We start from the raw sequence: 25443 nt of genomic DNA on the forward strand, positions 1-25443 counted from the left end.
TGTTTGGTATTAACCTCCTTGTAGTAAGCACTATAGTCTGCTCTTTCAATGAAGTAAAATGTTTGAGGTACAGCAAACATTCTGCATCGTAGGATCTTCATTGATAGTCATAAACTCTAGAATAATTCCGGACTCTGTGTGTGATTCCATGAATAAATCCAGGGTGTCAGTGTCTATACATCCATATAATTAATAGCACCTGTTATGGGCCTCTCAAAGGTGATTTATTTTTCCTGAGTTTCGTGCCAGAGCTGGGGCTGCAGTGCCCAGCAACTGGTTTGAACCGGGCTATGCATGGAGCACCTTGTGTGCCCCAGGCAGTGTATCATTTCAGCACAATCTCAAGGGGTAGAGGGGGAGGGGAATAGGAGAAGCAGCCCCCCACTCACATAGTATTCAAACAGTTAGTGCCTCACCTACATGTAGCTACATCCATATAAAAGACCGACAGGGTAGGGATACTTATTAACAATACTACCTGGAATATGTCCAATAACATGAACCTCATGTAGGTGAGTGTATCATTTCATTAAACCCACCTTGCCCCAAAACACTACCGGCTGTCTGGGGAGGTGCCAGCCGGGGGGGGGGGGGGGGGGGGGGGGTAGTAGTATTCCAAAGCGTATGACACCTTACACGACATGTTTTGATAAAGCTAAAGCAAAGTTAGCATTAACCGCGAGGATTATAATGCACTTAAGAGAATATGGTATGGCTGTATCTTAGAACAGCTATAAGGACATGGTCCCGAAAGCTGCAGACCGGCTCAGCTCATGCTAGAGCACCATCTCACATAAAACCAAGCACTCTGCCTCCAGGATTGTTAAGGCCTGCCATAGGAGTGACTATAGGTATATATGTGTCTATATATAATGGTAGGTATAGGAATACTATACCTAAGCAAGTGGTGATTACACGACCTTGCCCCAGCTGACTGATCAGCCAGTTGTGTCAGTTTGGATGGCCAGCCAGGGGTGGCATAAAACATGCTGCACCCCCTGGTAGGCCTTGGATGCACCTATGCCCTGGGTACCTATGGTATACTATACAGGGGCTCACAAAGGTGACCCAATACCCAATTGGATATGTACCTAAAGTACATGGTATGAATTTAGTGAGAGAACAGCTGGGCTGTGGGTCTGATTAGCAGGCCCACACCCACATTAGAGTCGAAAAACCAGCGGATCAGAGCAAAAAGTCGGGATGAACATAGGAAGCAGACCCTACTCTCCTACCACACAAACATCCCCCAACAGGGAATATTTTAGAGGAGGATATCGGGGAACTAACAACAAAGGGAGAGGCTGATGTAACAACAACACTCGCACCTCCTCCGCTAATAAGCAGGGTCTTCCCTCCAGACAATTCCACTCCGGTTGGAGGGAGACTATCACAGTTCCTGCCTGTCTGGAAATCCATCACTACAGACAAGTGGGTAAGACACATTATCCAGTATGGTTACTGCCTGGAACTTTCAGCAACCCTACCCACCATACCACCAAACAGCGTCCAGTGTCCGCAGAACATCTCACGCTCTTAAAACTGGAAATTCTCTCTTTGCTTCAAAAGCATGCAATAGAACTAGTTCCCTTAAAGCATCAAGGAACAGGGGTTTACTTGTTGTATTACATACTCCCCAAAAAGGATGGCACCCTAAGGCCAACACTCGACCTCAGACCTCTCAATTTCTACATACAATCAGATCATTTTCACATGATCACTCTGCAACAGGTCCTCCCACTACTTCAACAAAACGACTTCCTTGCCGCACTAGATCTCAAGGACGCCTACTTCCACATTCCATACACCCGGCTCACAGGAAATACCTGAGATTCATGTTGGACGGACAACACTATCAATTCACAGTTCTTCCATTCGGGGTGACCACCGCACTTAGGGTGTTCACTCCCCTACTTTATCTGGCGGAACAGCTGGGAGCCAAAATAATGCCTATGCGGATGATACACAGCTGCTTTTCACCTGGCCTAAGGGTATCTTTGATCCATCTACCGTACGGCTCTGCCTGTCAGCGGTCTTTCGGTGGCTTGCACAGGTCCAACTTAAGTGCAATGAGGACAAGTCCGAGGTCCTTTTCTTTGGTTCCTTCCCTGACAACTTTAAGGACCAGATATGGCCCTCGGACCTGCCCTGCCCTAACTCAGTGGGAGGTCCAGCCAAGAATTTGGGGGTCTGGTTTGGACAGGACCTTAAATTCTTGGACCACATCAAAAAACTGACTGGCATTTGCTTCGCCACTCTTAAAACTTTGAGAAGATTTTTCCCTCTTCTCCCTAGAGTAGCCAAAGAGACTGTATTACGAGCCCTGATTTTGTCTCGGCTCGACTATGCAAACGCACTATTTAGTGGCTTGCCCGACTACATGGTACACCGCTTGCAGGTGATCCAAAATGCGGCGGTTCGTCTGCTATTCCCGCTACCTAGGAGATCCAGTGTGCGGAGCCATTTACGAAGCCTTCACTGGCTTCCAGTGCCGCATAGAATTCTTTTTAAGGTTCTGGTTCTGGCATTTCGAGCGGTCCATCGTCTTGGACCGGTTTATCTGCAGAAACGGTTCTCATTCTACACCCCAAACCGTGCACTGCGCTCTGCCAACCAATGTCAAATGGCCCTGCCTAGATACAAATATGCCAGACTGGGAGGCCAGTCCATTGCAGTTAAAGCCGCCAGAGCCTGGAATGCACTTCCTCTGTACCTTAGAGCCTCTTCGACCATCTCTGTTTTTAAGAAGGGGTTAAAAACCCATCTGTTTAATGCCCCTCTCTAGTTGGGTTGGTTATGCTATGTTCTGACACTCTCCTTGTCTAAAACTCACCGCGCCAGGATACTCTAGTAGTAACAGAGCGCGATACAAAAGATTTAATAACATAACATAAAGTGCCTTGCGGTAGTAGCAGCACACTTGAGAAGACAACAAATCCATGTCTTTTCATACCTCGATGACTGGCTGATAAAAGCCAAATCACACAACCAGTATGTTCATCACACTTATCAAACCATCCAGCTACTACACAACTTAGGATTCACAGTAATTTACACCAAGTCATATCTTCAGCCCTCACACATACATCAGTATTGAGGGGCCACATTAGATACCTCCAAAGCTCTGGCATATCCCAATCCAGCCAGGATAGCCAGTATACAAACCCTAATCACCAAATTTCAGCCACAGCATTCCCTACCAGCGCGGCTGTTCATGAAACTCATAGGAATAATGGCCTCTTGCATTTTTTTCGTACCTCACAAAAGACTCCAGACGTGCACCTATAAGAATGCCTAGCACATCAGTAGAACCAGGCTCAGGGACAACTTACAGATCTGGTGTTGGTGGACAGCCACACACATCACTCTCTGCAGTGGAGCAACACACAAATCCTTTCCAGAGGGCGGCCGTTCCTAGAGCCGGTTCCACAGATGGTGCTAACAGCAGACACATCACTCACCATCTCGTAACCCACACAATTCAAGGCAAGTGGACCAATCAACAAAAAGTACTCCACATCAATCACCTAGAATTACTAGCAATATTTCTAGCACTAAAATCATTCCTAGCACATCTACACCACAAAACTGCCCCAGTCCTGACGGACAATATGACAGCCATGTATTACATACAAAAACAAGGAGGCGCACATTTTTTACAACTGTCTCAGCTGAGGCAAAGCATATGGAGATGGGCCATTCCACAAAACATTTTTGGCAGAATACCTTCCAGGAGATCACAATCAGATTGCGCATCTGCTAAGTCCACAGACACAGCAGATACACAAAGGGGAACTTCATCTTCAAGTTCTTCAACCATTTTTCCAAATGTGGGGTCAACCATACATAGATCTGTTGGCCACACACGCAAAGACAAAAGGCATAACCTTCGCCGCCAGGTTTATTTATTTATTTTAATTTTATTTAATGAGTTGTATATAGCGCTGGCTAGACCCTTGGGTATCAGAGCGCTTTACATTAGGTTTCACATTATTACACAGTTTTAACAGTTACAGGTTACATCAGTTATACGAAACACATTAAAAGAGCATAGAGGAAGGAAAAATAGGGTGGTAAGGGTAAGGAGTGTAGGAGGGAGATAACGGCAGGTGAGACGAAGGAAAGTCTGTCCAATGACCGGCTGGGTAGGTGACGGCTGTGTAGGGGGTCCACAGTCCATCTCCCCTCTAGGCAATGCGATATGGATGAACTGGTCAGGCAGATTTGCGTACGCCCTTCCGCCACTCCCACTAATTCCCCTAGTGGTACACAAGCTCAGACAACAGTCTCTTAAAATGATCCTGGTGGCTCCCACATGGGCACGGCAGCCGTGGTTCACAACACTCTTGAACTCTCAGTAGTTCCACACCAAAAACTACATCTCTCCCCAACGTTGCTAACGCAGAACCATGGAGAAATAAGGCGCCCTGATCAAAGGCAACTGAATCTAGCAATCTGACTCCCCGTCCTAATGTTTGTTTACCTTAACCATCCACTGGACTGTATGAACATCACTAAAGAAGCCCTACTACTAGAGCTTGCGATGCAGCAAAATGGAAAAGATTAGTCATCTACTGCAATAACAATAAAATCGATCCGCTGGATGCTTCAATCCAGGACATCATTTGTTACACTTACAAAGGTGTAATCTAGCATATTCATCCATAAGATTACATCTAGCTGCACTTGCTGCTTATTTACAAAACAGACAACACTTGTCACTATTTAGAGTAGCTGCAATTAAAGCCTTTATGGAGGGCCTTAAAAGGATAATTTCTCCCAGACTTCCACCCTCACCAGTGTGGAATTTAAATATTGTCCTTACCAGGCTCATGGGTCCCCCATTTGAACCTCTATACAAGTGTGAACTGCAGTTCCTCACATGGAAAGTAGCTTTTCTTGTCGCAATCACCTCTCTCAGGAGGGTAAGTGAGATCCGGGCTTTAGCCATACAAGAACCATTCTTACAAATACATTGTAACAAGGCGGTTCTTAAAACAAATACAAAATTCCTTCCCAAAGTATTCTTCTTTTCATCTTAACCAATCAGTTGAGTTACCTGTGTTTTTCCAAATCCCGGACTCTGTAGCAGAGAGAGCTCTGAACACCCTGGACGTCAAAAGAGCCCTACTTTATTACGTTGACAGGACTAAACCCTTTGGAAAGACAAAACAACTTGTTGTAGCCTTCTCACCACCTCATAAAGGAAACCCCATCTCCAAAGCTGGCATTGCTAGGTGGATAGTCAAATGCATTCAAATATACTACCAAAAGGCAAAACTAACATTTACCATTCCCCCTAGGGCGCACTCAACACACAAACTAGGGGCTTCCATGTCATTCTTAAGGAACTTTCCTTAGATGATATCTGTAAAGCAGCAACATGGTCTACACCACACACCTTCACCAAACACTATTGTGTTGACGTGCAGGCTAAACAACAGGCTTCTGTAGGCCAGGCTGTTCTTAAGACACTTTTTCAAACCACTGTAACAGATACAGGTGACTACCGCTATGGGAGACACTGCTGTACAGTCTATGCACAGTGTACGATCTGCAGCTCATATGCCTCGAACGGAAAATGCTACTTACCAGTATGCATCTGTTCTTGGCATGTAGAGCTGCAGAGTCGTACATGCCCACCGCCTCCCTGGAACCTGTATCTGTGCCAGTATCATAATTACATACATTCACATTAACATCTCATTCCAACTCCATCATTTCCCATTATGGTGAAAAATAATCTAAGGATGGAGTTAATGCCCATGCACACTATCGTCCAAGGGAGGAGTCACCTATCTTGTGACTACAAAAGACTCTTCCAATACAACAACAAGGTGCAAGCATCCGAGTCCAACACCAGATGGCGATCTATGCACAGTGTACGACTCTGCAGCTCTACATGCCAAGAACAGATGCATACTGGTAAGAAGCATTTTCCTTCCTTTTTGCAAGAGAATGTCATCTAACCTGGACAAATGCCATTTACTATAGAGCCAGAAAAATCTCATTGCTCCTTGGCTGTTTGGCATCTTGTATTTAAATTGCCACTCTGTGTCGACTCTATCGTTGTTTAATCCTGATTTTACCCACATTGGGTGATTCCGATCTCCCTCCACTTGCTGTTATGAATTTCCACGATAAATGCTTTGAGACCCTGAAAGATACTTACTTCACTAAGTCCATACCCCGGCGTAACTTCCCACAAAAAGATAACCCTTCCTGATACAAAATAGAATACAGAGAAGCTACAACCTACCTGATCAAAAGTATTAAAAGTGGTCCTCAATCCCAAATCCAGGCAGGTAAGAGATATAAAGAGAACCTTAAGCAGGAAATGTTATCCTGGGACTCTTTTATATTGGGGAATATCCTGGATGCTATGCAAAACAAGACCCAGGCAACATTTTGGCATAAGCATAGCCATGGAAGCAAAACCAACTTTATGAGACCAGAATGTAACATCTTATCAAAGGATTGGATTGCCCACTTCCAATTCCTCTATAGTGCGGACAGAACCATTAACATTGAACCTGACACAGCTGATCGGGGGATACTGATTGCTAACCTAAACATCACACTAGGTGACTCTTGAGAGATGGTAGACGCAATAACACATTTCACTCTTGACGAGACAAGGCGAGCTATCTGTGAGTTGAAAGCAGGCAAGGCCCCAAGCCTGGATAAAACCCCTGGGGACCTGTATAAATCCGAGCCGGATGTCTGGGTGCCATACTTGAGCTAAACAAAGCAGTCTCACCGATGCAATCCAAAGGGATTTGCCAACAAAGACGCTTACTCCAGTCGAATGGCACACGTGGGGCGAAGCTCCTTTCACAAACTGCTGTCACTACAGACGGCGTTGGACTGCTTCATTTAGTTTGGAAATTTACCAAGTCTTTGAACAAGTTATTCATTCCGGTGTCAGTGACCTGGAAGTTTTTAATCTTTGCGATTCGCCTGGTTCAACAATTGTTTGCTTGACTAGACATAAGGGGCAATTTTAACTCTATACTCATCGTCCTGAAGATGAACTAACGGACATTTTTGCCATCAAGACTGAAACGTCGACAAGCTCATCTCTTAAGGAATTGTTTTCTGTTTTCAGAATAATTTTCCATAGTTAAGCTATCCTGGAATAGATGTTTACATATATGATTCTGAGGTCTCTACTTTTGTACATCTTTTCTTACACCTCGGTTATTATGTTTTGTAATTCTGTTTAGCACCCTTTTTGTTTGTTCACATTAAATAAGTTTATATTTTGAAAAATTTACACCTGTGTTTAGAATGTTCATTGTAGATTTTTCGTGATGTAATGAGCAAATTGAATTATTAATTGTTCAAATGCTAGCTACCTGTAGGGACTTGATAAAGTGATCTATCCAATCGTTTTTGACTTAGTTTATTTGAATTATAACCCATGTAGGCACATTTACCTAACAGCAAATAAATGATGCCTGTTGTGTTGTCCAGTGCTCCTTAATCTCAAATTCGTTCCCACCCTTGCAAGTGATGTGCAATCTGAATCATCACTCATTTCCTTAAGCTCATCCGCCCTCCCACCATTTTACTTTTCTCTACTGTTTCACTTGTAACCCCCACTATTACTTTCCGTCTTCCAATAGAAAGCCAGTGACTTCATTTTGTCCCACCCAGTCGCCTCCTTAATTGGATTGAGCAAGGGCCACTACAACTGTATTCATAGTAACATCTTGAAACTTAGACTACTAATTGAGTTTCATATGTAATGGTATTAAATGTTATGTGATGGAAGCCAGTGGAGAAGGGCGCTGGCAGTCCAGCGTTGTACCTTTGTGTATTTAACATATGTGAAATGTTCATAAAAACAGAGTTTAAAAAAATGATGGTTTGCGAGAGTAAAGAAGTTAGTAAAGTCACAGCAAACAGTATGGTTCCAAGCACCTTTTTTTTAAACCCAGGGACACCCCTCACCTCCCAGTTGGTCCGCCAAAATAAGGAAATGTAGACAACGGGACTCCTGACCCTAAAATGGTGACCCCCTGAGATGTGCCGCAAACAGCAAGCGGGGTATATTACACCGTCGCCAGCCGGCGAAGGTCCCGGCGCGGGTGCTGAAGCATCTCAGCTGGGGTGAGATAAACCACAAAAGCCAACCCCGCCCCAGAGGAGACACCAGAGTGAGAAGTGGCAACACTGCAGCCGATGGCAGCAGCCTGGCGCCATGACAGAAGGAGGGAGGCCGGACCCTGAGAAAGAGACAAACGGCCAGTCCGAGGGAGCCACGAAAACTAGCACTGGAGGCAGCGAAAAGAAGGAAAGAGCCACGAGAGGAGGATACTGGGGAATGGAGGCGATGAACACCCCACTGAAATAAGCACCTCTGCACACGGCCTCAAGAGGAAAGGAGAATGCCGGGAGCACGCAGGCCGCGACGCAAAGGTCCTCAAGGCGGAGAAGCCCAGGGACATCCAACAGCCACCAGGGAGACAACTAGAGACCGGTGAGTCGTTTCCCCCTTCCCCCCCAACCTGCTTGCCGGGACGGGGATCTAGACGTGGACTGGTGCCGGAATAGGTACACAGAGGCATCTTTGGCACAGGGAGAGGGAAAAGCCCCCCTTCCCCCAGAGAACATAGGCACCAGTTTGAGGACACAGCACGCAGGGCCCGGAGTGTGGACATAGCCCCAACCAAGGCCATAATCGGTGAACAAAGGGCGCAGAGAAAAAGGGCCACAGCACCATCAGCTCCCCTCCCTGCAATAGAACATCAGATGAGACTGGCCCAACGTCGTTGCGCCCCCCCATGGCGGGGCACCTAACAGCCACTGCAAGACACAACGGGGGATCAGAGAGCATTGCGTACCCCCCAATGAGACTGAGCTACATCGATATAACTCTCTGCACACATTAGGGAGGGGACCAGCGCCTAACGTGCCAGTGTGGAACTGGTGCCATTGTTCGCAAAACCTCGGGGCATAGGAAACTACACAGACTATCGAGGTCACAGGCGTGGACGACTATCCTCACTCAGGCAAGACAAAGAGACATTACAGGCCAGCATAGGGGGGGACATGAACCACTCAAACCCAACCAATCCAAGCACTAAACAAGAGCACAGAAGCGAAGATCACTGGACATTAGTACTGAAACCCCCTCCCGACCCCCACCCCGCAGCCATGGGGAGACTACGCACCACAGGAGGACCCTAACCTCCTAACCCGACACGGAACAAGTCCCTAGCCTTTGAGAGCCATTGTCAGACAGCGTGATCTGCTCTCAACACCTCCATGTCGGACAAACTCAACAGAGTATTGGCGGCCATTGAGGCCTGCTTCGGAACTCTTGCCACAGATCATAACCTCTCGCGGGACGATCACAGGAAATTGGCAGACAAACTCACAGACGGAGAAATGCCCTCTCTACACTACAGCCCCTGGCAAAAGCACAAGACTCCATTTGAGACCTCCAGGACTGGGTCATGCTGCTTGAGGGGAAGACAGATGATGTGAGGGGATGCTCCAGACGGAGCATCCTTCGAATACTGAATCTACTGGAGGGGGTGGAAGGAAAGCCCCCGTCAACTACATTGAAACCTAGCTTAAATCATTCACACTGCACACCAAAGTAACTGCCTTCTTCTTGGTGGAAAGAGCGCACCATGTGCCAGTGCGACAACCGCCCTCGGGCTCTACTCGCGACTGCTACTGGTCAAAATCCTCCACTTCTGTGACAGGGATGCTATACTACGGGCCGCTAGACAAAATGGCCCCATTACAGTGGAGGACAAGCACGTCATGCTTTTCCACCGATTACTCCAGGGTGGTGCAATGCCAAAGATAGTCCTTCTTGAAAATAAAGCAACTCCTCCGCCAGAAAGGAGTCCAGTACTCCCTAATGTTCCCAGTCCGACTCAAAATCATACACAAAGAGTCCACAGTCTTCTTCACAAATCCGAAAGAAGCCATAAACTGGGCAGAATTGAATCAGCACGTTTTTTTTTTTTTTTTATAAACCTTTATTTGTCCTAAGTGATTACACAGCTCAAATCGCCTACAACCCTGTGGCCGGCGGCAAGTATTGATAGATTAACATATGCCATCAGTGGTAACACAGCCCATCAGCCGCCAACCCGGGGGTCCGGCGGCAAGTTTTGTAATAAAACAAACAAACAAAGAAAAATATATGCAATACATACGATATCTTCAATCCTCCAGCAATAAAGTCTAGTTCGCTGGGTGAGCGTGCTATCTCCTATCTATCTCGCGTATCCCTTGTACCGCTCTTTCGATAGACCGCAGTGCTGTGGTATGGTGAATCTTAATCAATGGGAACAAACCTAACATTTAACCATTGTCCCTCCCTGCACTCCCCCTTTCACACACTGCGCCCTTGGTCGGCGCCACACTCATTCGTCACACTGCAGGATACTGCGCCGCCTGCAACCTCAGCACTCTCGTCACAGCGGAGGGGCCGCATACAGCCCCCTCAGCCCTCCCTCGCTATAGGTCTCTCCCACGAAACAGAGCAACACTCATTTCCCTAACTCCCCAAACACCCAGAATCGCTCAATGACAGTAGGCATTCAACATAGATCGGCATCGACACTGTCAGCACATTAGGAAGGGGCCACTAGAGGCGCCCCGATCCCAATTTCCTCATTTGCGTCTTCACCTTGAGTGGCACCACTGATGTGTGTTTTATACAAAGCCCAGAAGTTTTTAGGGCGACTTATGGGTGGTAGTAGTTCGCTATAATGTTCCGTTTGAGTGCAGCAGTAAAGCATGTCTTGTGCCCAGCGTGTAACTGTAGGCAGTGGGCCCCTCATCCAGCATAGCGCCAACACTCGTCGCGCTATCAGCAACCCCATATCGGCTAGGCGTCGGATCGCCACCGGGAGACCCCGTGAATGTTCCATGAGGGCCAACGCAGGATCTCAAGACAACTCCACCTCCAAAATCTTGCTCATTTCGGAGAAAATTTCTGTCCAGTACTCCTGTATGCCTGGACAGGTCCATGCTAAATGGAAAAAGTCTACGATAGGCTATTGACATCTCTCGCATGCCGCAGACTGGCGGAGGCCGTACCTGTGCAGCCTCTCAGGAGTATAATACACCCTTTGGAGGAATTTAAAATGAATCAATCTGTGCCTTCCATTTAGTGATATTTTCCTGGTGCTAAGGCAACAGTAGTGCCACATTGCATCGTCAATTGTTACCGCTAAGTCCCTCTGCCAGGCCGTTCTGGCCTTCATGAGCCGATGCTCTCCATAGGACTGAGCAATCCTGTATAAATTGGTCACAAGTTTACGGGAGGATTCCGCTTTTATCACATATGTTAACTCCGGGACCTCCGGGGGTTCCGCCAGGTCCGGCCCCAGTAGCTCCAGAAAGGCGCTGCGGAGTCTATGGTATTGGAACCGATGCAGCAGTGTCAGGTCTCCCCTATCACCTGTTCCCATGTTTTTGCCGTGCCGTCTTTAAAGAAGTCACCTGCCAACTGTATACCAAGTTGTTGCAAAACGTGCACTACTCCCAGTTCTCGCACAGGGGGCAGCCACACTGTCCAGTCCACTGGCATTAGAGGTGAGTAGAGCAATACGCTCCCCTGCCTCGACAGCAGGGAGTGCCACGCATGATTAGTAGCCGTGCTCGAATCAAGAATACCCGTCCTGCGGTCCATGGGTTGGAACACTGTCACCGGAAGGGCAAGAGGCTCCACAAACAGTGTCTCCATAATCTTGTGCGGGATACGCTGTTCCCCATGCACCCAAGTGTGCAAGTGTGCCGCCTGTGCCGCATGATAGTAAAGTTCCATATCAGGGGCTCCAAGGCCTCCCATACTATATGGTAATGTAAGGGTTGTCCATTTTACTCTGGGTTGTTTGCCCGCCCATGCTAGGTGAATCAGCAGTCGCGTTAAACGCTGGAAAAATGCCCTCGACAATACCATTGGAATTGCGCTAAACAAAAAGAGGAGCCTAGGCAAGACTACCATTGTCATTATAGCAATTCGCCCCATGAGCGAGAGAGGGATCTTATTCCAGACAGCTACGTCATCTTCCAGTTTGCTAATCGCCACTCCGTAGTTTTCTCGAAGAAGTAGCTCTGGGTCTGTGTGTAGACGTACACCTAGGTATCTGACAGGATCCTCAGTCCACTGCAGAGGGTATTCCATACCAAACCTCTGAGTGACAGGCGTCAGGGGAAAAGGCAACGACTTTGTCCAGTTCGACTTTAGGCCCGACAAGGTGCCGAAGTGGACCACCTCTCTGAGCATTGGCGAAAGGTTATTCTCAGGGTCATGGACATAGAGCAACGTATCGTCCGCGTACATGGAGACAACTATATTGTATGTGGGGAAGCGGATACCTTCTCTGCCGTGATATTCCCTCAGCGCGCAGGCCAGCGGCTCCGCCGCTAAAGCCTATGGCAGCGTGGAGAGCGGGCAGCCCTGTCGCGTCCCTCTGCCAATCATGAATGGTTCCGTAACCAATTTGCCAAGTTGCACACTAGCCGAGGACTTATCGTAGAGCGCCCCTAACATTTGAAGGAACGGCTTGCCCAGTCCCAATCTCCGCAGCACCTGTCTCAGGAAGGGCTACTCCACCTAATCGAACGCCTTCTCCATATCGAGTAAGACAGCAATGGCTTTTGTATCCTGTTTGACATGCTGCATCGCACCCAGAACCGCGCGAATATTATATACAAGATTCCTGTTAGGGATAAAGCCCGACTGCTCTGGCGCCACCAAAGTAGGTGCCAGTAGTGCCAGTCGTGTCGCTAAGACTTTAGCATATAGCTTGGCATCCACATTGATCAGGGAAAGCGGCCTGTAGGAGCTACATTCATCATGCGCCTTCCCAGGTTTCAATATTGTAACTAGTAAGGCTTCTCGCATAGACTGTGGCATACTGCCCTCCACACATATGTCATCAAACAGTGTGGATAGATGGGGGATCAGTTGTTCCCTAAAGGCTTTATAGAATTCCACCGTGAGCCCATCCATACCCGGAGCACTGCCAGTTCTCATGGATGTCAATGCCTCTACTATCTCATCCTTTTCTATGGGGAGCATCAAGAATTCTCTATGGGCGTTAGAGAGCACAGGCAGTTCTATGTGCTCAAAATATTCTTGGATCTCATCGGTTAGGTCACCGCTCTGCGAAGAGTAGAGGTCAGAGTAGTAACTTCGGAATGTGTTTGCTATACTGCATTCGTCCGTAACGATCAGGTCGCTGTCAGTTTTTAACTCTGTCACCTGCTGTTTTTCTCTCCTGCCCTTGAGTATATTAGCCAAAACCGAGCCAGGTCTCTCCCCTTCCCCATATGTGCGTGCTGTGGCGTATTTGCCCATGTATTTGACCTCCCTATCCGCTTCCTCATGAAATTCCGTAAGGAGGGACTTCATTTCCTCTACAACTACTGGATCTGGGCACCTCCAAATCGGACAGTCTCTGCCGAATGGATTTGAGGACACTTGAATGTTTGGACATGGCGATCCCACGTATATAAACCTTAAAAGCCTCCCAGAGTGTCTGGAAACTGTCGACCGATCCCACGTTAGTCTAAAAAAAAGAAGTCTATCGCCTCCGCGATCTCGCCCCTGAATAAGGGGTCCAGGAGTGAGTACGGTGGAAGCGCCATGTAAAGGGGGGGATGGCCTTCGCTGGAGCCACAAGGACCAGTAATAGCGGTGAATGATCTGACAATGTACGTGGCAATATCGTACACTCTCTCACCCGGTCCATCACGCTGGAGGAGGCCAGCCAGTAGTCTATCCTAGTGTGGATTGCATGAAAGGCAGAATAATGTGTGTATCCCCCTTGTGCCGGGTATCTGGTCCTCCAGGCCCAGTCTAAGGATTTGCAGGTTAAGCAGCTGCGCTGCCGCCGAAGGTCTGCGCTGAGGGCCTGCAGATCTGTCCAACACTAGATCTAGCACCAGATTAAAATCCCCTCCCCACAAAATTTTTGCAGTGTCATGCGTACTAACAATGTCTGCTAGAGATTGGTAAAGTGCCGGAGAATCATAGTTCGGGCCATATGTGTTAACAACGATAAAATCCATCCCCTGCCCCTTGCATTGTGCAATCACAAATCTTCCCTCCGCGTCCACTCTTAAAGAGGTTAAGGTGAATCTCGACTTGGGATTCACCCAGATCAGAACTCCTCTGGCATGGGTCGTAAAGCCTGCTGCCACTACATTCCCCTCTAGACATTTACTATGTAACATTCTACTGGTGAGAGGCAAGTGCGTCTCCTGTAGGACAGCTATATCCACCTTCTGTCTCTGTAGATAGGCAATCACCTTTCACAACTTACGGAAGTCATTCAGTCCTCTTACATTCCATGTTAGGGCCCGAACTGTGATCAATTTATCGTGGTCCCCCCTGTCAGGCGCAGCCAGTGCAGTTGTGAATGAGATAGTGTGTTACTGAGTAGTATACGTGTGAGCTTATCAAAGCCAGCGTGTGGTAACAACGTGCAGCCCCTCCCCCCAAACCCCGTTCAGAACTTAACTCAACAACCTTAGCCTCCCCCCTCCCACAGCAGACCCCCGCCCCCAACTGGGCCTAGCCGAAAGTGAAATGTCCCCTGCCTCCCCCTTCCCTTGTCCCGATCAAAAAAGTCTCCATATAGACCGATAGGGTGCTAAGCACGTGGGGCTGAGGTTGCCTGTCCGTCAACCAGACGTGCGCGTGCGCACTGCTCTGGGATCCCCCTCGCCACCGCCCGCATCAGTGTATAACAAGCACCAGAGTTGTTGTTCTTGTATTTGCACATGTTACTAAGACCTAAGTGTCAATACAGTTAAACAGCATATTCAGTGATATCAATGTTTCTCAGGCACAGTTCAGATCGGCTAATTTTCTTCTGCTCAGGTCCACCTGCAAAGCGGCAGTAGCCCCTACAGCGGGAAAACACCCCAGTCTAAACAGAACAGGCCCCATCGCAGCAACAAGATTAATAATGACCCAGACGGGCGTCAGCAATCCCACCCAGCTACCAAAGTCTTATGGTGGCGCCCCACAGTCTTCGCGTCTATCCACAGGCCCATCATCTTACCAACTCCAGTAGACCTTAGGTAACAGGCAGTCAATCTTGTTCCTCCAGCCGACTCTTGCCTTCCGCAGCCTCCGCCGGAAGATTCACCTCCCTGCGGTGATCCTTTGACCAGTCCTTCAAGGCATGTTTCAATGCCTTGGGGTCGGTAAACAGGTGCGAGTGTCCTTGTCTATTAACACGCAATTTTGCCGGATATAGCATGGCATAATCCAGGCCCAGGTCTCTCAGTTGCCTTTTAAACTGAGCAAAGTGCTTACGAGCTTCCTGCACTTTGGCGGTAAAATCCAGATAGAGCGAGATTTCCGAGCCCTCATATTGCAGTGATTTCCTTTGCCTAGCTTGTCGCAGAGCCGCATCCCGGTCCCTGTAATTCAATAGTTTTACAATAATGGGTCGAGGAGGGGCTCCCGGGCGCGGGCCCAGTGATCGGTGAGCTCGCTGCACGACCAACATAGGTGAAACAATTTCCGTCCCAAGTAGGGTGGTTAGTAGCTTCTCAGTGAAGAGTTCCATATTCCCTGTCTGGGTCGTCTCCGGAAGGCCCGTTATTCGGAGGTTGCAGCGCCGTGACCGGGCCTCTAAATCCTCCGTTTTGTCAGGTTCTGCATTAGCTTGTCCAGCCTTTTATGGTCCTAATCGAGCTCCGTTTGCGCCTCCTCAGCTTCTGTCAGCCTCCTTTCAGACATATCGAGGCGTTCCGCATGTTTGTCTATGCGCTCCGCCATTCTGTCCATTCTATAAGTGAGTGCGTCCATCTTCGATCCCAACGACGCAATGCTGACTTGGAGGCCTTTCTCCATGGCCAGGAGCATGGTCTTAATGTCCGCGCCCCCCGCCATCTCTTGTTCCTCCCGCTCTACAGTCTTGTCTGTTCCTGTGGGGCCCTGTGATCTCGACCGCCTTTGGTCAAATGTAAGTGTACTCTACGTCTTATCACCTTTGCCCATTGCACTGCGGGTAACGTCGACTCGGTTATGGGAATCAGACTGCTACAAACCACCAAGTGACAGATCAGCCAGCGGCCCCCTGCGCATCTATCTTCTAGGCTGTACTTTCACCAGTTCAGGTTTGTCCCGTGGTGATTGCTCTATTGTGGTCCTCTCGCACCAGCCGTACAAAGCAGAACAGTGCACTCCAGGTGGTCGGTTGTTGGCTAGGCCGAGCGTCCACCGGCCCCGGGACCACCACTTCCTAGAGGCCAAGTCAGGGCAGGTCAGGTGCTTACCGCCGCTTCGGACTCTCAGGCCACCAAGCCCAGGATGACCTGCATTATGTGTGGGGGGAGGGGTGGGCCTCTCCCGAACTGGCCTTCACGCACTCTCCCGGAGTGGTCTCGCTCTCTCCCGGAGTGGTCTCGCTCTCTCCCGGGGGGGCCACGCGGGATACCGCTTGGGGCCCGGCTGCACGCCGACCCAACCACCTGTAGCAGCGTCGCCGGAGCCAAGGACCGCCAGCCCTCCAATGTACAGCTAGCAAGCTGTGTTGTCTCGGTTCAGGCTCTCCGTCCCCAACGGGTCACTCCCCGTGCCGCCTCAGGTCCTCCAGGCTTTCCTTTTGCCTCTCCGGGGGCCTTCCTCACCCCAGGCACCATCAATGCCTCATCGGCAGCCGCGTTATCCCGGGCCTCCGACCGCCGCGTTCTCGTGGCCTAGTGGCACACCGGTATATTTATTTCCTTCCAGACCTCAAATATAGGTGGGGGGGGCCCGGTCGCGCTCCTCACTCCTCCACCCTAGGCCCGGTGGCGTACCCCCCGGGAGGGGCCTCCGCTGTTGACGCTGCGGGGGACCCAGGCGCCGAGCACCGGGTCGCAGCTTGACTTCTGCCGCACGCAGAGCGACGTCGCTTGGGCTGCAATACCACCACAGCCCGCAGCTCAGGGGCCCAGATCGCCGCCGCCTCTTCGTTGCCGGGAACTCTCTTTGTGCGTGAGGGATCTGCCATCGGGAGGGGTCGCACAGCTCACCGACCTCTCCGCAGCATCCGGAGCTGTGTTGGGGTTTAAGTTCACCTCTCTGGCGCAGGATAAATGCAGGATTCTGTAGATGCGGGCAGGAGCCTCGGGACTACGCGGCCATCTTCGCCGCTGGCAAGCTCCGCCCCCCCTGAATCAGCAAGTTAGCCTGGACACAGGCAATGTTCGAAAGCATCAAGCACGGACGCCTCAGACCCAACGCCGGCAGGGAAAGAACGCTCAACGCCACTTAGGGACACAGTTGTACAGCGCTATCATGAAATCCCCGAATCTTGAACAAATAATAGTTGAAAGAAGAAAGGCCCCTCAGGCGGCAGCGCAACTAGGGGCGGGTCTGACGCCTTCAGATGACAACGATGGCCTGCACATCTTCACGCCCGAAGAAGATCCCAATGACTCGAGCAACTCCGATAGGAACTCATTGACCCCCACCCTTGGTCACCCCACCAACACCAGCTACACTTATTTGAACAAAAACAGAAAGGGGGCTACATATTGTCTCTCACTTTAGTGCTCCCTTTGCACCCTCACAAACATGACCTAGCCCACGCACCAAAACCAATACGCCTCACTCACCCACAATCAGAGCTCATGCCGACCATCTAAGCAGATCTACACAGCCCCGCCTCTACAGGAAACCTGGTGTTTCGTTCGAGCCACCCCACCACGATACACTAGGACGTATGTGTTAGTACAGGTTTGGATGTGCTGCAGGTTGCAGCAGATCCCCAGGATTGGGTCTCAACCCCGATGCCGTTCTTGTTCTACCCCACATCCTGTCTCAACCCAACACCCATCCCGCGTAAAGGGCATCCACAAATAGCTATATATATGGGCCACGCGGGCGGCTCAGACGATTCACGCAGGAGGACCCCCAGTTTCACCCCCCCACGAGGCATATAAACCCCCATGACATTGATAACTGATATTAAGCTTCTCACTATAAACGCTCGAGGGATACACACCGTGCGGAAATGCTATGCCATTCACGCATATTTTAAGCAACAACAGGCGCATATCGTGTTACTGCAGGAAACACACCTTACCAGGGGGAACTTGACAAACTCCAGAGACGCCTGCGGGGCACCTTCTGCGCCACTACATACTCTGCGTTAGCACGAGGGACATTGATATGGCTCAGGTCTGGGTCTCCCTTCCAGGAGACCCGCAGAAGCGTAGAGACAGAGGGACGATATGCGCTATTAGATGGCCTACTAGATTGCCAGCCGGTGCTCATAGGAAGTACATACGCCCCCAGCACTGAACAAACAAAATTCTGGGAGACCTTATCAAATGTCCTTGCTCAATTCACAACCTCACCATGGGTTCTAGAGGGAGATTACAATTGCACCCTGGACCTTTCACTAAACAGATCCCAACCCCCCTCTTCCGCCCATTTTGACCTCCCCAGCTCCTACGCAAGTAGCTTGCTTTCGCGCATGGACGAACCAATGGTCACTATTGGACGCCTGGACACATACACACCAGACAACTAAACTCTACTCCTTCCACTCCATTCCTCACAATTTACGAGTGCGACTAGACCGAATTCTTTACACACCAACACTTATCCCCATGATTCAAAACACGGACTATCTAGGCTGAGTACTTTCGGACCATGATGCACACGGTGTAATCCTTAGATGGCATCCACCCCTACCACCAATCCCCATGTGGCAATTGCCCTGTGACTGCCTTGGGGACATAGTGTTCAGTTACGAACAGAGGGATCGTATTCAAAACTACTTCGCCGAAAATGCACACACAACTTCATCCAGGATGCTAGAGTGGGATACCTTCAATGTTGTCATACGAGGAGCTTGTATCAGGCAAATTACAGGAGTACGAAAGACATTGGAACAGACCATGCAGACGACTGAGTCACAACCGGCGACCCTGTCGAAAGTCACTGACACCCCCACAGTATCCCTAACACAGCTGGTGGATGCTAAGACCAAATACGCGGAGGCATGTGCGGACCTTTGTTGGTAAAATTTCAAAGCTTACACCGCCAGAACACATAAGGAGGGAGATCGGTAAGACCATTGCGGGCCTGGTTAATTCGTCAAGACTCGGACACACAATTAATCACTAGAATAATGAACTCTACAGGTACCACCACTTACATACAAACAGAGATCCTACAGGCCTTTTATGAATACTATGCGGAAATATACAAAGCACCGATATCAGACAGTTCAGAATACATCGACAAAGTCTTAAACCCCCTCACCATGCCCCAACTAGCCGCCTCTGACAGGACCTCCTTAGATGAACAGATCACATCGACAGACATTAAGCACGCACTTCATAATATGGCCTGAAATAAAGCCCCAGGCCATAACGGCCTACCGCTTGAATACTACAGTACATTTTCCTCACAGCTGGCCACGAGACTTGAAACAGTGTTCAAAGCAGCACTAAAGACCAAGGAACTCCCCAGATCCATGCGCGAATCCAAACTAGTAACCTTCCCAAAACCAGACCGGACCCCCTACTATGAACCTCATACCGACCAATCCCACTACTATCATCTGACTGCAAAATTCTTGGTAAGATCCCAGTGGACCGCTACACTAGTATACTTCCCAATCTAATACACTTCGATCAATGCGGGTTTGTTGCTAGGAGAAATACCTTCCAAAATATTCGTAGACTCTTCCACGTCCAAGACGGAATACAGAACTGATTCCCTAATGCCACATGTTTGATTTTAGAAATGGAAAAAGATTTTGATACCCTGACTTGGCCGTATTTACTCGCGGTTCTCCAGCGGGTGGGGATCAGTCACAAACTCATGGCATAGGACTGCTAAACACAAAACTCACATCTCTGGCCCCTATTGGCCGTCACATTTTGGCTCTCTTTCAGGTGGCTCGTGGAACACGCCAGGGGTGTCCGCTCTCCCCCTCCTCTTCGCCCTTGCGATAGTCACTAGTAATCCTACTTCGCAAGGAGGGTGAACATTGGGGTATCCCATTAGCGGGTATCACCCACAGCGTGTCCCTGTATGCGGACGATCTACTGATATATATATATATATATATATATATATATATATATATATATATATATATATATATATATACATATATGGGATATCACAATGAATCTAGCACCCCTATAGGCAACGCTAGACGACTTCAGGCAGGCAGCCGGGCTAAAAGACAACTGGGCAAAATCCCCTATATATCTACTCCATCCGGACATTCCCCTACGAGAGATCCACACCCGGTTGGTCAAACTGGCCTGGAATGGTGAAGCCCCAGTGTACCTAGGAATCAGACTATTCCATTCCCCGAAGGACCTGTTCAAAGGTAGCCACTGTAGAACACTGAGGGGCATCTTTACTCAAATCAACTTCTGGCGGACCCTACCCCTGGCCCCAATAGGAAGAGTGACCCTTGCAAAAATGGTGGTGTTGCCCTAACTCCTTTACCACTTTGCAAACGCGCCATTAATCCCGCACAATCCTTCTTTCGGGAACTTAATTCCTCACTAGTATCCTTGATATGGGGACAGGACGCCTCAGGGTAGCCCTAGCAACACTACTGCTACCATGGGACCAGGGAGAACTGGGAGCCCCATCTTCCCAGGCCTACTTCCTCACGGCGCAACTTCAATGGCTATCGCGCTGGGCAGCGGGAAGCCGCCTGGAGGAGACTAGTGTGGACTCAGGACCCCTAACGATCCCAGCAATAAACCACTTACTTCTAATGGGCACCCGACCCATCCGATCCAAGTGACAGTAGCTAGGTCTTGTATTCAGCGAATTAATCTCCTTTCCCCCAACACGCCGGTATATACCCCACTGCTACCTCTGGCGGGCTACGAGTTTGGACGGAACACTCCCTTACAGAGGTGGAGTCTTTATTTGCACATGGACACCTCATTCCGTTTGAGAGCCTGACGAAGGGGAGCGGGGGTCCCAGGTGGACAATTTCTCCTACATGGACAAATTGTCTCGGACTGTAACCAGACCTGTGATCTGTCCAAGGAAGAACCCACAACACACCCAACACTTCACACTCTTCTGACCATGGGTACGGGGCGCCACTTCATTACATGTATTAACAGGGCTATTTGAGAGTTCACGGCCATACCACTCACCCAACTTAGGCTGAAATAGGAAGATGAATTTGGGCGTGCACTGAATGACAAAGTTTGGCATATCGCATTAGAACACCCTAAGCTCCAACGCTTTTATCCTATTACACAATTCCGATGACCACGTTGCCACCTCCCAAATGCCACATTCCAACACATGTTCTGGAATTGCCCCACCCTGCAACTCTACTGGAAAGAAATACACAACGTAATACAAGAAATCACAGGTCTCGCGGGTTTTAACACATGGGGTCCACCGCGTTCGGAATCTTCCGACGTAGGATAGATAGAAAGGTGGAAAAAAGGTTTGTATCGTTGACCCTCCTCCTGGCAAAGCAATGCATCGCAATGCACTGGCACGCACCTACAGGGCACCCACTAGAGGCCTGGAGAGGTGCTGCAATCAAATGGGGTAAGGCAGAAGAAGACGCGATTAAACTTGAGGAGGGACGCGGCGCCGCCACATCTCCATGGAGTGGGCAACACTCTTTCAAAACTTGTAACAAAAAAAAGGCACCAGCCCAATCCCTCAGGAAATCACCTCAACGACTGAACTATTGGACCCAGCCCCCTCAACCATAAACACAAATGAACATCCCCCACCTGCCTCCCTCACCCAGCCTCTCCCACATGGATACATCACTGGTCTCCCCTGCTAAGGAGTATACCCTCCCAGCACTGCAAAAACAAACTTGCGCCCAGCGCAGTATGCCCAGAAATAGAAAGACACACAAAGGCCTGCCCTACACCCTTCTCCCAACCACCCACCCCAGTTTAATCCCCAGTTGGCTAATTGTACCCACATCTCATACCCACAGAAGACAAGCCCAACGATTAAGCCTTAGAACTAGAGGCAGCACAGGCAGACTTAACACATCTCCATCTAGACCACACAATAGATAACCCAACCATACACAAATAAAACCCAAGATGGTCACATTCAAGAGTTGTAATGCAATTCCCTTTTTTTATTTGTATATGTTTCATATTATGTGCGAAATGGAAACCCCAATAAAATGGTTTAGAAAAATAAAAAATGAATGCTTTTCAATGTAAAAAGTGGACACAACGCATTTTTCAACAATACAATGTTATCCTGTGGGAGGGAACACAATCAGCAATATCCAGGTAAGTAAATGATTCATGATATTGAGTTTCTGGATAAAAAACTAGTACCAGGTAGTGTCAGGAAAGTGACAAAACTGCACCACCAGCGGCACTGGAGCGGCCGGGTGCAGGGTCAATCTCTGTATCTGGTGTCAATGTTATCCAATTGAGAAGCGAGACAATCAAAGCTGTACTACTTACAGGTAAGTAGCACAGTTTGGTAACCCTGTCTCCAGGGGTTTAGGATAAGCATGGGGGAAGGGCCACAAGGCAGCACCAAATTTATACCTCCAACTGCAAAGGGTCGGGGAGTGCCAACACATCATTGGGCACCAAATGCAAACCAATAGGGAATCTCAAATTGGGAAAAAGACGGCAGGCTCAGGCCAGGAGGCCGATCTAAGGTGACCTACAACTGCACAGGTATGTTGGAATGTGCTTGAGTGTTGGGACATCAGCAGTTGATCTCCCCAAGGCCCTGGGTCTCCGGGTGCATGGTTTTCCTTTGTCGTCAGAAAGCAGTTTACTGGAGCAGGCTGCCGTTGGCGGGTGGTTGTGCAGAGGCTGCATGCATCAATGTAAAGTCCAGCAGGGATCAGCCCACGGTGGACTCTTGCTCAGAAGCGCAGGGAACCGTCACATGACCAGTGGACTGCCTGGCCTCTGGCCATGGGCGTCTGGTACAGAACCTTGCCAAAAAGGTACTTTCCTACAGTGAGCACACAGTCTCAAGTAGACAACTTTACCTAAGGAGGAAGTGAAGGAGCCCGATCTCCTCCAGTGTTTGGGCACACAATCTACCTTCAATAAAGTAGAGTCACAAAAAGAAGCAGAAACACCAAGAGATGTCTTCCCCCTCTGAGCCTATTTCCCAGGTCAGCCAGCCCAGCAGTCATGTCGGGAACTCTGGTACCAGAGGCGTTTTCAGCCTGGAAGTAAATGACCTTACCATTTTACCTACCTGACAATATCTTTTGAGGTCAAAACAGTGACACTAGTCTCCCTTTGCAACCACTGGTTCAGTGCTTTTATGATTACCTCTCTGTATCAATGGTCCTTCTGCTGATACCTCAGTCATGATTTTCCACTTGCTAGTCTCTCTCAGGAAAGAATGATTGCATTGCAGGCAAGTCAGATTCCTTTGAGTAAACAGACCAGTAACAGTTGGATATAGCTTTGCCAAAACTATTCCAGCTCCCATCTGGAGCTTCCCTGCTGTGTTCTGTTTTCTGCTTTGACTACTCTGTATGCTGAGTGTGCATCGAAGAAAGCCACACCTATATCCTCCGCTTCTGGGATCTGTGGTGCAGCTGCCACCAACCTTGGTGAACCACTGGTGACCAAGAACAACCCCAAGATCCAACTTCCTCCCCTTTCTCTACAGATATTGATCCAGGACCTCACCACTCCCACTGGTGCCGTCAATGGTGGCAGTGCTGCAGGAATCCCCTAGGTCTGCTTCGCATAAGAAGCCACATTTGGGGGATTCGGATGCCAACCCAGGCACTGATTGCCAAACATTGAAGACTCTCACCCAATCATTTTCTTTGCCCTGTTCCATTAAGGAAAAGACATTGGCTACCCTACCATTAGTGGATCCAGAGCATCATCACCAATGCCTCGTTCTAGTTTGGCTGGGCTTTACTTCATTTGCCCTCTAGAAAACCACTTCTGTCTGCAGAAGGTGTAGGGGCTCATCCTTTGAGGTGCCTGTCTTCCCTCCATAAACTTTATTTTATTTATTTATTTATTTATTTATTTTAAAAGTTTATATAGCGCTGGCTAGACCCGGAGGTATCAGAGCGCTTTACATGAGCATCAGATCATAGTTACAGGTTACATCGTTACAAAGGTTACACAGTTCTTAGAGCATGGCAACATAGTTACTTGTAAGGTCGAGATAAACAATAAGCACAAATACGTAAGGGGAAAAGCAGGCAAGGTGAGAGATTTAGGGGAGGGGGGGTTGGAGCAGGGTAAGTAGACAGATAATGAAGGCGGGAAAGAGGAGGGGAGGGTGAGAGACACAGCATGGGGAGAGGAGGGGAAGGGTGACGGGGACACAAACCGGTAGACGAGTCAAGGCAACGTCCAAAGTCCAGTAAGCTGTGATCCCAGGGAAGTGGTATCCCTTCCCTATCTCTATTGCGAGAGGCTCCCTTAACGCAGTGGACTCTCTCAGAGGGGTCTCTGAGACTCCAAGGCCTACATACTGGATCCTTCCCCAAAAAGGGGAGAGGGAGTGCTTTGGCAAGGGGTGCCATACTATACCTCAAGTGTGAGTGGGTCCCTTGGCGCAGTGGACTCACTCAGCGGGTTCGCTGAGACTCCAGAGTAAAAATATTGGATCTTTCCCCAACAAGGGGAGAAGGAGTGCTTAGTCAAAGGGCACAAAGGACAGGGTGGTAGGCAGAGTAGCAGGCAAGGGGAGAGAGGATAGGAGCTAGGGAAGAGACAATAAGGAGAGACGAAAAGAAGTCTGCCTAAACACCGACTGGGTAGGTGACGACCAAGGAGGGAATCCACGGCCCATCTCCCCTATAGCTAAACCAAGTAGCTCCATCGGGCATCAAACTGTAACTGACATAAACTGTTCACGAATATTACTTCACTATTTCCTTGTAAAGGAAAAGGGTGGAAAGCTCTTCCCTTATTCTTTTGGTTAACGATCTGAATCAGTACCTCATACTAATTTTGACTCCGATACTGGCAGCTATCAAGAATGATAGGCTGTGTTTCATCAAAATGCATAACGTCTACTTACACCAACTCAACTTGTAGGAACATAGAAATAACCTTTATTTAAGGTGCGAAATTAGTACTCCCTGTTCGCAACACTGCCATTTTGTCTCAATGTTGCGCCTGGTCTTTATCACGACAACTTAAAGGGTGGTTTCTGGTCTCAAGAGACAACCAAGCTATGAGAAGCATGTGGAAGAGCTAACTTGTTTATGGGATAAAATAAAGAAAAACATGCTATGTATATAGAAAAAAAGCAAACTCTTTCTTTTACAGAAGCAGCCTTTTAGAGAAAAATATGAAAAAAATACAGCAACGTTGAATAATGCAAAGATAATAGAGAAAATGGGTCAGGTGATAATTGAAAACAGGAGAAATGACATAGCAAAATGAAAACTTGTAACTCTGGAGCAAACGTGCCTAGACTCTGAATGGCTGCAGGGGAAAACGTAAACTTGAAAAGCT

General features: G+C 48.8%; 1 protein-coding gene across 3 annotated transcripts in view; it reads left to right on the plus strand.

Annotated features, from left to right (window-relative positions):
• Positions 1-25443, plus strand: part of DMTF1 (cyclin D binding myb like transcription factor 1) — a 517741-nt gene that overhangs the window by 374974 nt on the left and 117324 nt on the right. The gene's annotated exons all lie outside the window — the stretch shown is intronic.

This window comes from Lissotriton helveticus, chromosome 1_1 (assembly GCF_964261635.1).
Source record: "Lissotriton helveticus chromosome 1_1, aLisHel1.1, whole genome shotgun sequence".
NCBI lineage: Eukaryota > Metazoa > Chordata > Amphibia > Caudata > Salamandridae > Lissotriton > Lissotriton helveticus.